Below are 15,134 nucleotides of genomic sequence, written 5' to 3' on the forward strand. Positions count from 1 at the left end.
ATAGGACAGATGCAAAGGGCTAATTTTTACCCTAAAATGTGTGGTTCCATTGGTCCTAGGGAAAATACGCACCACAGGATAAGTCTTCGCATGATGCTAAAAACCTGAGATAACCTCTCCCTGACAGCGATGGGAAAAGTGCTTAATTTCATTTCCAAAAGTGAGAACTTCAAGTAACCAGATGCCAACCCAACAGAGGCTGGCATCCTGGCCCATGATTTCCCATCAGGGAGAGCTCTTCCCTTGTTGCTCCTCTAGCTTTTAACACTCAGACAATTTGAGGTGAGTTTGTGAGAGACCCTCCAAAGTTCACCTCAAGGTGCGCTGCCTTGAGAGCATTAGCTGACAAGCTGTGTCTCATCGTTGGATCAATGACTGATTTCTCTGCTACAGAGAGGTCCTCTTCTAATAGCAGAGGGAATCACACTTTCTCTTACACTGTTTGAGCAGAAATTAGTTTTTCCTCATTTTAATGACAGCTGAGTTGCCTTTGTACATTTTCTTTACCTGGGGATGCTGAGGAGCCAGACTGGTGTAATGGTTACCCTGGCTATCTGGTAGAGTGCCCCATAAGCCAGTATGGAGATGGGTATCTATCCCAACTACCACCTTCCAGTCTCTTTAAAATAACATACAACATCTGAAGTGCTCTAGGGAACAATCCCCAGAATCTTCACATGCCAAGCTACAGCCAAAAGCAACAAGCTGTAACTCCTTCAAGTCCTCCATCCTCTCTCTAAGGAATTATTTCCTATTTTTATATAATTGATCCTGGAAATGTCTTTGTTTTATGCAAATTGGAAAGCAAAAGTTACAGCATTCATATAATTTCCTGATAAAGGAACATACGAATAAAGACAGTTTGCAAAGAGAAGCAAATGTCATTTTTTTCATGGGCAGTTTTAGTGATGCTTACAAGCAACAGAGCAAGACTTGAACTGCTGCAGTCATTATAGTCAGAAAATTAAATTCACTGTTAGTGGTCACATTCTTAAAAATTCATTTTCTGGCTGTTTCCAATGAGTTTTGGTAACAAATCTTTGTTACAGTTTAATGACTGGATATTTTGAAGTGGTGATGTTCCTATGTGTGAACCCATTTTACTCAATGACAAAGGGTTAACTAAATTGCCATATTTCAGTTGCATAAAAAGCATTGCAGACACTTAAGCAAACTTTGTTGAATTGGGCACATAGGAGCTGCCAAGCTGAACTAGACTCAATGTCTACCTAGCTGACGACCCTGTCTCTGGCAGGAGTGGATGGAATTGTAAAAACTTTGACATGGGCAGATGTGTTGTTTTCTTTCCTTACTGCTCCTTATCCTGATTTCTAGTGACTAGAGACTTGTTTGAACTCTTACACCAGAGATTTAAAACCTCTTCTGATAGGGCTAGAATTAATTATGCTAACTCTTGATGTCTATAACTAGGTTAATAAGAATAAAGCAAAATGTGAAGTTTGAATAGTTTTTACTGAATTAATGTGGCTGCCTGATATCTATTGTGTAAAGCCAGATTATATGCTAAATTAGCTTAGTTTCTACTTACAGCATACAGCAGTATATTCAATACTGGGTTTTTTTGACCTAATAAGATTGCCAAGACAATGAAATAATCTGCCACTACCTTTTTTCTTCACCATTCTCTCTTGATTCTCATGGCTGTTCACTTGACATCTCTGACCCCTTCCCTTCTTGACTAAAGCTTTTGCATACATTTCTCTGATGTTATATAGTCTAGTATCTAATGACTAGCTGATTAGTATACATAATTGCCTATTTTAGTCCACATCTATCTAACCGCTTGAGCATAGTAATTACACTATGGTCAGTCATAGCAACAAAAGGTAGCTTCCAAACACCATTTCCAAAGGACCTATTAGCTTTACAGATAAGAAAACCCACCTCTGAGTAACAGGACTTTGGTACTGCTAGGAGGGGCTTAAAACTCAGCTACAAGTCAGCTGCCATCCGGTTTCCACAGATCCCCCATACATTATAATTAAAACGACCCTACAGCACATGTTCTACATTTTATCTCTTTGTTTAATGGCTTCATGAGTTGTTTTAATCAACCCCTCTCATTCCTTATAACTAAACTGACAGATATTCTTACATGAAGTGAAATAGCCAGATGATTTTAAAATAGTACAGCTCCACCACTGTGCACACCCCACAGCAGCTACAAGGCTCCACATGTATTTTAAGAAACCCCAATTCAAACAGTCATTCCACAACAAAGTTCTCAGTTTGTCCGAAACAAACTTGGGAGACTCTGAAGCAGGGCGAAGAAGCCAAGTGGACAGTGTATTTTTAAATGTTGTGTTTTCATGGTTAGCATGTTTTTGAATTCAGAATCCCAGAATACAGTTGAATGGTCAGGATATAAACTGCTAAAGTGTGTTTTTCATAAAGTTCAAAAATAACCTACAGACATGACTCGGACTTAAGCCCTCTGTGCTACTTCTAGTTTTACGTATCGCTCCAAAGTAACTTGCATTCTTCAGCTGATGAAATGTTCACATCCTTTTAATTATGTCAATATTATTTTTCTACCGAGGAAAAACTTCTGTCAAATATTAGAATTTAACAATTTAAGGACTCCACTCCATAGCACTTAATAAAGTGATTATTTTCTTAAAGTTAATGGCAGTACTCAGATGAGTAAGGGCTGTAAGATCCAGCCCATTCATTTAACAACTTTAAAAGCATTCATTTCTTAGCCTTAATGGGAGAGAGTGGCAGACAGGTCTCCAGTCTGTCTGAACAGCTCTGTGTTCAAGGAGAGCAGCAGAAACCATTCCCTGTAAGCCTCTTCTGCCTCCAGGCTGCCTCTTGTTTGCCGATTCAAGCAGTCTTGCTCCTCTAAAACAGTTTCGCCACTGACTTCAAAGGGGGAGGAACTAGCGCATTGTCAGGTTTTAAATTAACAGCATATCCCTCTTTGCACTTCTGCCACACCTTTCTAGGGAAATCTCACGACACTTTCCAGTAACGACGGTAAAGCTTCCCAGTTTTTCTCTTAGGCATATTTTATATGCTGTAGGTGCTTAGCTACCCATTGCAGAGGACAGGAGCAGCTAGTTTCAGAGTATATAGCAACAGTCCACAAAGAAATGTAAGAGGGATCATGTCAGAAGGCAACTCCATGAGGAATTTAATGCCCACAGTATAAAAGCAGCATTTAGAATAGGAGGTTCCCAGCGTTATATTTTTATGGGTGCCACAGAGCATCTGTGCCTGCAAGTTGTTGGGACCTGCAAGAGACAGGCAAACCCCAGTGTTTGGTCACCCTCCATTTCTCTGAATTGCTCTGTGCAGTGAATCATTTCATTATTCATTTTAGCTTAATGCTCTGGTGTTTTCTCCCTCTATGCAAATACAGTCTACGGGATTTAGCTTTCTCTGTCTCTGCTTAGCTTTCTCAGCAACCCTACTAAAGTATTTCTGGTACTTCTGGCTTTGTGATCTTCCACCCAGATTTTCAACTCTTGTCTCTTGATGATGGCTTTCTGGTGGGCACCACCTCACTGGTGCGGCCACCTCATCCCCTGTGTATGGTCTGCCTGTCCGTGGAGGTGGGCAGCTCTCAAAGGGCCAGATGAGCGAGCCTGAATTAGCTCCATGTGGGACCACTGCCCAGGCAAAAGGGAGAGCCAGGCCCAGGCTGGTAAACCTGAGATTTTTGTCTGGCAAACGGGCAATCCCGCTCGCCGAATGCTAAAGCTTCTGCTCCCGGCTGTTACAAGAACCGTGCTGAAAACCTAATTAAGAAACAAAGCATGAAATGTCTGTGCTCTCGTCACAGCAAAGAGAGGGCTGGCCTCAGAAACATAAGTGTCGCCCAGCCCTAGGAGAGGCCTGCAGTCGAAGGGACGAAGGTGGGGCACCCCGGCCCCTGTTTTGGCAGCTGTGGGGTCACCTCAGCCCCTACGGAGAGAAGCGCTACAGGGGCGAGCGGGTGGTGACTTTGCTCAGCCACCTCGGCCTCCTCCCTCCCTCCCCGCTGATGCACTCGACTCAAGCAGGCCCCAAGCCCTCTTCAAGTGGCTGGCAGACCTGTTTTTTATTTTAGAAGCTTAATCCGGCCCAGATTTGGATTAATGATGGCATATCCCTTCAACCACAGATACACATGCTCGGGACAGACAGTCATTTAGATTCTCCTTGCTGAGAAGCCTGACCTCAGTACCCACATCTGATGTGTGTAAGGCCCCCGAGACTCAGCTGTCTGTGCTCATGTCCGTAGATTTGGATGGCACTCTGCCCAGCCACCAGTTGAACAAGTTCACAAAGACCTGGGTGCTAAACAATAATGACTTTCAATAGGCAATGACTACTGCATTCAGCGAGACCCCCTTCTGCAGGAAACCACCCCCGTAGGCAGCGCTGCCATACTGGTGCCATATGCCTACACTTGACACCAGATGGATCTCAAAACAATACTTTGTCAGTGGGAAGAAGCGATCTGAGGAGTTCACAGGCATTTCTAGACTCCAGAATACCAGGTTATATTGCAGCAGGCACTCAGGAAACTCCCGGGTAGATTTTCTAGCTGAGCAAACACATGTGAAAAAGCACTACAATCTGTGACGTGCTACTGTAGGTCAGTCTAACACAGACAACAGTGGGCAGTAAAATTAACTCCAGGTGAGCTGAAGAGGCAGATCCTTTTTCCATGCTTGAGGGAATTGGCTTAGAGGGGCTGAGAGCAGAGGGACAAAGCTGGGGTACTGCTGCTTAGCTAGAACCACGAAAAGGTGCCAAACTCATAGTCCTTTATCCACAGGAACTGAAGAATAGGGACTGGACCTCTGATCACTTATGCCTGCCCTCCTGAGGAATAAATCAATAAAGACAAAGGCCAAAACTACACGTACGATTTACTTATAACCTTTTGCTCTCACTCATGCTCGTCAGGAACAGCATTTAAAGAGTCAAAGCACTCTCAGTCCCTCTGGAGAGTTGCCCTACCTTCTTCTGGCCAGGCAATCAGGAGACCATCTCCTCATGCTTACATTGCTACACAGACTTATATGTGGCTGCAGAACAGACACGGACGATATATCTCAACTGCAAAGGTGGATTAAAATCATCATCTAGAAACAAAACAGCAGCTGAGTTACTAAATAAAGCCCTTTTTTCCTGCCAGACCAAGGACTGAGAAACAGCATAGAACGTAGCAGTATCAGATCTGAATACTGGTTTGTCTGGTTTATTGCCCTATTACATCCTTTTTGCACCACAAGAGAAGGTGTGAGATACCTTGAAAGGGGCAATTCTAGGGTGTCTTTGCCCTGGCTACTGAGATACCTGGGTTTGTACTCTGAAATAGAGACTATGTTCCTTCCAAGAGTCTTGCTTATTTTTAGTATCAGCTATTATCAACCTGGATATTTCTGTGTTTCACATAAATGTCTAAGTATTATTAACAGTAATAAGCAAATGGCAGACAGGATAGCAACAGAATTACAACTGTTTTTCCCAATTAAATTTGAAAAGGTACCTAAAACATTATTTATGTGTATGGAAACCTTTACCAAAGAAGTTAACTCTTAATTCTAAAAGCTTTAAATGCCAAGACTTCTGTATTGCTCCCCACGACTCTCTTCCTATTCAACTACGAAATAACATCTGAAAGATTTTGTGCTGGAGATTATTTGTGGTACCATACAAAATTTGTCTTCTACTAAAAATAAAATAAAAGCAGTTGACATCCTTCACGTATTTAAAAAAATAAATAAACCCAAACAAACACTTCTTCAAACCAAATGTCAGAATCCTGTTTAATTAAAAAAAGGAAGTTTATACTTGGTTATGGTGTGTGTCGACATCTATCCCTTTGATTTACAAGAGTATGGACTGGAAATAACAGATTGCTTTATTCAAGAGAAAGAAAGGAGGGAGGGGGGCCCAATGTGACAGGAAAGAGTGTAGGCTGTATTAACTTCAGTGCTTGTTAAAACATGAAGGATTAATGGTAGAAAGGGAGGGAAGAATTGTGAATGTCTCCAGTTTAGGATCTTCAAAAATGTTTGGGGATTCTAAGAATGTCTCACCCAACCACATGAAAGCTGCACAGAGAGACTCAGCCACACGACTGCTCTAAATCCAAAGCTGGTATTGCTCCACTTATACCATCAAACCAATGGAGCTGAAATGTAGCCACAAATTAAATTTATTTTTATTGAAAAAGTACTAAGTCCTTAAAAAGAAGGAAAAGAGTATGTCAGGAAACGCAGCTCTTTCTTAGATGAGTTTACAGGGTAGGTAACTCTGACATCTAACCTCAGTGCTGACATCTGAGCATGGCAGCAGAATCAGAGCACTCTGCCCAAGTCTGCAGAAGGGCAATATCCAGCCTCATGCCTTCATTTTAAGCAGGGCAGAAAGCTGAAGCTTTCTACTTTCATCTTTGTAACTGCAGGTTCAGCCCGTGTAACTACAAGAATAAAATAATCAGAAGAAAGTCCACAAGCTGCCTTGCCAAAAGGGAATCTGTACTTCAGCTCTTTTGGAAAGTGCATTTACTGATATTATTCATTTGGTGGTGGTGTGATGACTCAGAAAAGCAGCAAAACTGCTTGCTGTATTGCAAAGGCAGATAAACATGATACTTCGCATATGCGATACAGGGAGCTTCTGCCTACCTTTATCCGTGACTGCAACAACCAATCAGTTTGGTAACCCTGAATTACTACACATACGTGCAAGCCTAAGAATACAGTCTTTACTGAACATCATACTTTCTTTGTTAGACTGATGATGAGAGAATTAAAGCCTGGAGAAATAAGGAGCAATTTCATAACAACAGCACATCAAAATCAAGTTTTCTTTCCACCCGACTGCTTACATGCTAAGTACCGGAATTTTCTCTGATTTGGCTGCTTATCAAATTGCAGGGTCAAAACCTTAACATCCGTGTGCCTGCATGTTGGAGAAGCAAGCACTTCCTTGGTGTGTCTGTTTTATTTAGGTCATGATACCCCAAAAGTTATACAAGAGCACTCTTAATTGTTTGATTAAATTATTCACAAGCCTGAAGTCATGGGTCTGCACCACCCATGCAGACCTGGAGCCTTAGGGCATGTGTCTGCGGGTGGAGCACAGGGACCTTCTGCCATCCCCACTCATACCACAGGCTGGCCAGAATTTGGAGCAGATGGTAGGTGTCAGCTTGAGCGTGGCACTCTGGCACTCCGCTTGCACGCAGCAGGGCTCACTAGTTTTGGCACAGTATTAGCCAAAGGCTTCTGGACCAGAGCTGCTCGACACACAGCCAGCTCAAGCCATGGGTAACAGTGTCACTGCCGGCCACCACCCATAACTATAGCTGCAAGTGCTTTGGGACGGAGATTGCTTTGTTACAATGGGTTTGTAACAAATTTCTTTCAGAGGCATCTGTCTGGTGAAGGCCTCTAGAACTGACCAAATAATAACATTACATGAAAAATTTACTTGGTGGAGTGGTCAGAAATGCCATTAGGTAAGAAGCAGTTCTTAAACTGAAGTGTTCAGTTGCTTTCTGAAAATACGGGGCTGGTGGCAGAATGTCCGTATCAGCTACCAGAAATCCTTTCGACATCAGTCATCACCTACATGGGACATGACAAAACCTAAGTTGTCTGATGTGTTTCTACTGACACTTTTGATTCTGTTAACTAGTGGTTGCTGTTTTCATACGGAGGGAAATTCCAAGAGATTTTAGAAGTTAAAATCATTGGTGAATTGCAGCCTGAATAATTTTCTAGTGATGAAACCTCCTTAACATTCTGCACACATTTACATTTAGTCACTTTGACTTCTGTTTTAAAAAGCATCTCAAACACAAAAGGTGTCTATCCACATACAAGCTGGTTGGTGAGACAAAGGTATTTAGGTGCTGCAAAGTGCATTGGCAAATCCCATTCCCTGCCTTTCTCTTCATCTTTAGGCACCTAACCACATTTGTAAATCTAGCTTAAAATCATTGGAACATAAATTAGTGTCTTAACAGTTTTGGTCTGCCAGCAGCCAAAATTCAGATTCAGGAACAATCAATTCCAAACTGTATTTCATTGCTAATTCAGGGCAAGATGTGAGTCTTCTATTTTCAGCTTGTACACTGTTTGCTATGGAGGATGTATACAGTTTTCCTTTCAACAGTAAGTAATATCAGGTTGCAATTGCCACGCGTCTTTTTTTTTTTTGGTCAGAAAAGGGCTTATTGGACTGGACTTCTAATATTAAAGGACTGTTTAACACAGATAGCTACCCCAAATAAAGAACCTCAACCAAACCATAACCTCCATCGTGCTCTAGTGTGACCACCCTCCCATATAAGTGATCACACAATCCGCATGTTAGCTTAGTTACATTTGGGTTTCATCTGCACTCAGAAAATCAGTAAGATAAGTTACAATGAACAGTCTGCAGTAATTCATGAAGGGACAATAACTGAAGAGAAACAAAAGATTTCACATTCAACTTTTCAGCTCCATTGAAATGCTTAATTCTCCATTCCCTACAGACTCTAAAGAAATATGCTTAAAGACACAGTCTTTGCACAATTTTAGGGACAGTTTAACTATGACACCAACAATTGCTGTAGCAAATACCCCTAATGCTATGCACTAAGTATCAAAAAGTATACCCTATGCACAATCCGTTGTGTATATATTTAATCTACTGTAGGTACACACTGATAATACAATAAAGAATGAAAACTGATGCTTCCCTAATCCTTTTTGTTTCTCTTTAGCACTTATTTTGGTGAGCAGGGCACAGATTGCAGCATTCAGTGCGAGAAGGTCCTGAAAGAGGCGGAGTATTTAGGATAGGACAAGTTTTCAAAAGCCGTCTGCGTAGCCTTAAAGCACTGTTTACATTTCCATGCATTGTTATCCATGCAAGTGGACAGCAGAATAGAGATAACAAGATTAGAGTCCATAGTAATCCTACAGGTTTTTTTTCGGGGGGGGGGGGGGGGTATTTTAAGCACTGCAAAATGAAATACAGATCTGGAGAAGCATATACTCAAAACATCACACAAACCAAAGCCATCTCTAAGTGTTGCAGTTATGCAACTCCAGGCAAAAGCATCTACACAGGTGAAGCCACTTCTTCTATCTAGCAAATGCCTGGGGAACCTGGCTGGGAGGGACAAGTCCAGGAGTTCTGGTCACTCTTCCTGAATTACTTCTGCATATTCTCTGATATTATCTAATATAAAACACAGACCTAGTCTTGGCAGCTCAGCCCCATGCTCATAAAGTGCCCCAGCCATTAGTCTAAGGACTTAAGTTTCTTGTTGTTGCACATCTCAGAGTCTGCTTTCTGCTGGAACCATGACCTAGCCTCGGGAGTGAGGCTCAACGGTCCCTATCCAGGGTGGTTCCCATCTAGCCCTATGCAAAAGCAGAAGAGATCCCCCAGAGAGTGACGTGTGGGCTAGGCTCGCCCGGCATCTTGGTGTCCTGGACTCTTCTTCTCACAGAGAAAACACAGCAGATAATCACTTGATGGCAAGTTCTGGAAATATCAAGAGTTGGGCTTTACAGAGCACACAGAGATAGCAAATTCCAGAGTTGGAGAACAGGAATAGAAACACGAGTTGTTCTTGAGCTGTGGTGGTAGCTTGGTGGTTTCTATAGCAGCAGTTCCCCAAACCATGCATTTGATCAATCAAACTATGTGAAGCCACAGATGAATTACAAGCCAGTACAGATGCTGCAAGAACAATTATCTACAACAAGCTGGGCATAGTAGTCACAGATGCTCATAAGGGAGTTGCAGATAAATCTCAAATGTAGCACCCAGTCCAAACCCCCACAATAAATGCAGAGGCCGTGAGAACCCTGGCATAGTCAGAAGATTGAACATACCAGACCAAGAACACTTTAAAGCCCCAGCTGAGGAAAGAACTTACCTATACGCTTAAGTTCATCTTTTCTCATAAGTCTATGAACTTAATTGTAGTCAGTTCTTCTAAGTTTCCCCTGACTTCAATGACTCAAAAGCCTGGTCACAGCCAAGCAAATTGGTAAGCGCTTTCCTAAACAGGCAGTTTCTTGATTCAGGACTTCCGAGAGCTGGTAACCTCCTTTCAGGGAGGAAGGAAGGATGCCCTGACATTCAGCTAGTCCCAGGAAGACTCTGTAGAATTAGAGGCAGTCACGGCCCAGCTGACTTCTGCATAACCTCAGAGACACGGAAGGGAAAAGGAGTATGAAATGTCAGAGACAGACTCACTGAATTGCCAAGGTTGGAAGGCACATCTAGAGATTGTCTAGTCCAACCCCTTGCTCAGAGCAGGGTCAGCTGGAGCAGATTACTCATGACTGTGTGTAGCTGGGTTTTGAGTATCTCCATGAATGGAGATCCCATGACCTCTCTGGGCAATCTATGCCAGTAGTCAGTCACCCTCACAGTAAAAGATCTTTTTCTTATGTTTAAATGCAATTTCCTATATTTCAGTTTGTGCCCACTGCCTCTTGTCCTGTCACTGGGTGCCACTGAGAAGAGCCTGGCTCTATCCTCTTTAGTCCCCCCATCAGATATTCATACACATTGATAAGATCCCCCTGAGCCTTCTCTTCTCCAGGCTGAGTAGTCCCAGCTCGCTTGACCTCTCCTCCTATGAGAGATGATCTGGTCCTTAAATCATCTTAGAGGTCCTTTGCTGGACTCACTCCAGTATGTCCAAGTCTGTCTTGCACTGGGGAGCCCAGAACTGAATGAATCTCTGCTTACTGGACCTCTCTTTACTTATCAAAGACCCTACAAGTCTTTGACTGAATGGAGCTCTGCCTAATCCTGGAAATAGGTCACTTGGTTTTCTAGGTTAAGGCTTAGGAGCAAAGGGACAACAGTGTATCTTATTTTACTTATTTCTAAGCAATTGGCATTTTGTACTCTGTAGTCTGTGTCACTTGGGCAAACTTCTATCAGTTCACTGTCAAAATAATTACAGTAATCTTTTCTTATCTTTTTGATTTAATTGTAGCTTCTAGTGAAGACTGACAGGCTATTATATTTGCCCAAATTCATCACTTTCACTGATGTATCATTTATAAGTAGTGTCACTACATAATTGGAAATAATTGAAAATTAATTAAACATTGCACATAGATATGAGGATTGAGAGACTGAGAGGCACAGATAAACACCTATCTAGTGGAAGTGCAGAAGATATCACAGGCAAGTCTGTATTTAAGAATGAGGGCGGGAACATGAGTTGCCTTCGCACTGTTCATGTCTCCCACAGTAAATTACTGTACAAATTCTGGTATGAGTTGCCTGGCTCTGCACCCATAGAGCATTAGGGAGCAGCTAAGGCCAGGCAGGAATAGATGACTACTTCTCATTACAGACCTAATTTTTAATTCCCCTTTCTCTGAACAAACCTTAGTTTCCTGAAATTTCACGTCCTGCTTTGCTTACCTGCAAGGTTCTGCTGTTAGGCTTCTGCTATTTTTTCCCATGAGTAGTCTTGTAGAGGAGCAAGGAATGAGATAAGTGTTCTTCTGGTCTCAGGGTCAAAGCCTTAGTTACAATAAATCAGCAGTTATGCCAGCTTACACTTGCTGACTCCTGCAGTAACAGAGGACCACATCTTGCTCAAAAACCAGCTTGCCTGGGTCATCCACTCTCACCTGTGATGGGGCATTTTATAATGTATCACTGTCCTGCCAAGAAGAATGGATTTACCCCAGAAAACTCATGGCAGAGAGAAGTTCTGCACAACTCCTATACATTGTTAACTCAGTCCAAATTGGGCTGTCTATTTATTTACAGATGTAAACATGAGATAGCAAATGTTAAGCACGTTCTTCTCCCCATGAAATGACTGGTGATTCAGTCTATGTTCATGACCAGTACGGAACCGAAGTGGAATTGATATTCATCTTAGCTACAAAAATACTAAATGTTGTTGTAAGGGCAATCAAAATGAATTAATCATCCATCCTAAAGCATTCTGGCACATTTTGTTGTAGAGATAATGAAAACACTCTGATCTCTCCAATATGACAAGTTTTTAAAAGTATATTGCTTCCTGCACATAGGCCATTTGGTTGCCATCTCATGCTAAAATAAATGTATTTTAGCTTTTCTTCTCTGATACTTTTCATGATAAAGACAACCCTGTTTTAATAAAATTTCACCAGATAGATCTGCTTTGTGAAAGTTAAATCTATGGTATTTGTCATCATTCACATTCTATTATTATGGTTATATAATGGATTGCAAAATTTTCGCAAGACACTAGGAATGACTTCATACGGGCACTTATTACTAACAAAGACTCACTTTTTATAATCATCATTGTAGTGACAGCAAATATGATACCATTATGCAGAGTAGTGCTTGTACAATAAGAATTACTGGGCAGTCCCTGTGGGGGCTGATAGAGACTCCCCTTTTTGCCGCTTTCCAGAAGACTCTCTGCCCCACGGGAAACATCTTCCAAGGATAGTATCAGTATCTCGGCCAGTCGGCACGTGCTTCTGCTTTCCCTTTGTGGGAAGCAGGAAGCGTTAATCATCATTATATCAATGTTGCCCGTATACAAAAGGTCTTTTCAGGGAAGTACTTGTCAGTCATCCAGCTGTGGGGGCAGAGGGCGGAAAACTGTTGATTTTAGACCTAAAGCAGAGGACAGTTGTACCCCAGGCTGCAATGATGGATTCCTTGGTTTCTGGGGCCTTTTACAGCACTTTAGAAGAGTAACTGTTTTATATTTTGTGCCAGGTAACACAGAAAGAGGCTTCACTCCTCACACAGAGCTCCCACAGAGACAAAAATCATGAGGTGAAATAATTTTCTCGAATTTGGACCAAATGTAGTCTCCACTGCAAGTAGCTTACACTCTGAACAGTTACATAACCTAAACAGAAAAGTCATGCCTATGGCTGTTTATCCATCATTTGCAGTGCAGCTAGGGAATTGCATGGTATTTCATATCCTTTATGGAAAAAAATTATGTGGAAGGATCCCAGTGACTTATAGATTTCACATCTGATCCTGCATTTCTTGTTCACCCAAACCCCTTTTAGCACTGGGAGTTTCAGGTATACAAGAAAAACTATAAAACATAATGTTCATATCAACAAAGGAAAGTTATGTTCTTTTTTTCCTTCCTTCCTCCCTTTTTGTTGAAATATTTTACACTAGGTCATGTTGAAATGTAACCAGATCAACAACTACTAAACCATAAAACACCCTCAGGAACAATTGCAGGATTTGGTGATTTTTTTTCTCTGTGATTTTGGCATAGTGTGACAAATTTGCATTTTTTACCAACAGAGTTTTTAAAAATTCTGAGTCGAACGAATAATGTCATGTGTTTGTAAGTATCAATAATCTAAGCCATGTGCAAAGGAATGGTTTTGCAAAGGCATCTCTTTCAGGACACTCTGTGGATTTTGTCACTGCTTGAGGTTTTGGCAAACCTTCAATATCACTATAATTTTCTCTTATGAAATATAGTTTTTGACTGTTTTTTTTTTTCCTTAGCTAGCTAAAGTTTAAAAATACTGCATGTCTAACTCTGCAAATTCAAAGGTTAGGTTTTCTTCAAGTTGCATTATTTGAATATTGCATATTAGATGCTAGTAATTCAGAAAGTGCTGAATGTTTCTGTGAAACAGAATGCAAGTTTCAGTGAAACAAAGAAACTTAAAAAAAAAAGAATGCCTACTATATTAAGTGGCCAACATATTCTTTATATTTGGTCTGAAAGGAAAACTATGTGAACTTTAAGAAGAGAAACAGCATCTTTAAGTACAGGTTCATTACAAATCACTATTTTAACACCTACAAAAAGCACAATGCTATTGCTAGTAATGACAGCATATCATTTAAGCATATGATAATCTACCCCCCCTCCAAAAAAGGCTTAGAAGCAGGAACCGCCTAAAATTTTCTATCCAAGACAAGCAGATTCATCACTTCCTAATTCTTTGACTCATAATTGAAATCTCTGTTTCAAATGAGGAAGATGATCTATGTTAAGTATTGCTCCAAGAAAAGGAGCATTCTGTTGCTAGTAGACTTTGTATGTATAAACACAGTCCTCAAGTAATTCAGAATGTTAATAGGGAAACTGCACCCACCTTTTGTATTTGCAGTCATTTCACAGACTGATGGGATATGGCATACAATTATGCTGTTATAATGTACACATTGGCTTTGATGGGTGTGTTGCTCTTCAGGGTTCTGCACAAGATAGCAATAGATCCAAGTCATCATGGAAAAAGCAGCTTTGCTAAGGGTTGGGAAAGATACAGGTAAACGAACCCAAGGGAAGGCACACAACTCTGAATCCAATTGACTTCCCTTTAGTCTACATAACGATGCTTAGTTTCTCTCTGATCTTGCCTGGAAGAAGGTTTCCTTCTCCCACTCTTGCGATGAAAAATATCATGATTTGATCTTCTGAAGAAATAAAGTCAGTTTTAAGAGATTTTTAGGACTGAAAGGCTATGTGGAAAACATGGCATACTTTTTCTTGAGCTGCAGATGCTAGCAGATGCCACATTAACAGCTGTGGCATTTCAGCAGTAAAGCAGGACTTGGGGCATTTCATACTGGTGATCTCAGGACTGGATAAGACACTGTGGCACCAAAGACAGAATATACATTTTCACATTTTCAATGACTTTTCTGTCCTCCCCCACTGATGCCTCGGGGTTCAGCAATAGCCAGGAGACAGGAGACTCTGCCTCTTGTATAGTTGGTCCTCTTTGGCCCCTCTACAAATCTGCTGCATGCAGGTCTCTCCTCTCGCCTAAGATGCCGAAAACCATTTTCCAAATACTACAGCCTTCAGATGTGTGGGTAACTTATACACAATCTGTCCACAAGTATTGGAGCACTCATCTTAGGCCAAATGATAGTTATTTTTAATCACCAAAGGCTAGAAGTGGTGTAGCCTCCAATAGGAGGAGCAAAAAAAGATAGCTGGCATCACTTGAGAACAGGAGGAAGAACCTAACCCAAAAGCCTAAGAGACAGGACATGGGCTCTTGTTTACTGAAATCCTCACAGCACAAACTGTGCTCTATGTTTCTATGTTCCAGCCTGGACAAACACAACAGGACAGAGGAAAAAAGTTTTAAAATAAGAACAGAATGAGTATGTCCTTCTATCACAAG

General features: G+C 41.4%; 1 protein-coding gene across 7 annotated transcripts in view; it reads right to left on the reverse strand.

The window, feature by feature from the left end:
• The window catches only part of DYNC1I1 (dynein cytoplasmic 1 intermediate chain 1), a 199,750-nt gene that overhangs the window by 51,828 nt on the left and 132,788 nt on the right, over positions 1–15,134 (reverse strand). The gene's annotated exons all lie outside the window — the stretch shown is intronic.

The sequence above is a fragment of the Haliaeetus albicilla genome, chromosome 2 (genome assembly GCF_947461875.1).
Source record: "Haliaeetus albicilla chromosome 2, bHalAlb1.1, whole genome shotgun sequence".
Classification (NCBI taxonomy): domain Eukaryota; kingdom Metazoa; phylum Chordata; class Aves; order Accipitriformes; family Accipitridae; genus Haliaeetus; species Haliaeetus albicilla.